The following is a 1,166-nucleotide window of genomic DNA, read 5'->3' on the forward strand; positions in this document are numbered from 1 at the left end:
CCATGGTCACGGCCAACAAGGCGACCACGGACGTGCGTCTCCCCGCCCAAGCAGAGACATACTTGGCAGAGCTGTCTTTCTACGACTCGACGCGTGGAAACCGGGGGCCCCGCGCGACGAGCGTGAAATTCACCACCGCCGCCGCTCCTTCCAAGAAAAAGAAGGTGGGTGCAGGGGCTACCGGGGCTCTTCCACAGGGCATCCGGGTCGCTTTTCGGACAAAAGATGGGGCGTTGGCTGACCCCCTGGCCCTGCCTCTTTGGTTCCCTCCCCTCTTTCCACCCTAATTCATGTCGTTGCCCTCTCCTTCTAGGAATGCATTTTCGACCCTTTCGAGCTCAAGATGAAAAAATCCGCGAAACCGGGCCTGGCCGAGAAGTACCAGCTGGCGATCGTCGGGGATTATCCCACAACGGTTCGACCGTTTCAAACCGTTAAACTGACCCTGGACGTGGTCTCGGAGGGACCCTCCACGTTGATGATCAACGTCCTTGCCAAAAGTGACTTCAGCTGGGCGGGAGGGAAAATCGTGCCGGGTGAGTTAACAGGGAAGGGAAGGGAGGGCATTTCCTTGACACCTGAGTGCATGTTGCAATCTTGAGACTCGATGTAATTTGTTCATCCTCCTTCGCTTCCCCTTCCCGGTCGCGCCCCAGTTCCCCCCGGCGCCAACGGGCTGATGACAGTCCTCTTCGACATGGAAGGCGACCTGGTCGACAAGGAGGAGTACAGCATCGACGCCCTCCTTCTCAAGGACGCTAAGGACTACAAATCGTGAGTTTCCTCCCTCTTGTCCACCTCTCAACCCTTGTCTCCCTCCGCGATCGACTTCATCTGCCCTCCCCTCCCCCATGAGACACCACCCACAAGTTCCCTCCCCCCCTCCCTCCCCATCAGCGCCTACGTCTCCGACACGGTCAAGAAGGTCTTCGGGGTCCTCACTCCCGTGGCCCCTCCCTTGCCGGATCCTTTCCCACCGGCCACTCTCCCCGCTGCCGACATGGCGAAGCCCCAGCCAGGGGCACCGGTGGCTGTGGAAAAAGAGCTCGATCCTGCCACGGGCGAGGTACTCAACTAGGGGGGATAAGGCAAGAGAGCGAGAGAGAGAGTTTGTTGTAGAAAGAGGACGAGGGAGGCCCATGATGGGACGAAGTTCGGGAGAGCTT

The sequence above is a fragment of the Nannochloropsis gaditana genome (genome assembly GCF_000240725.1).
Source record: "Nannochloropsis gaditana CCMP526 unplaced genomic scaffold scaffold252, whole genome shotgun sequence".
In the NCBI taxonomy this organism is placed as follows: Eukaryota; class Eustigmatophyceae; order Eustigmatales; family Monodopsidaceae; genus Microchloropsis; species Microchloropsis gaditana.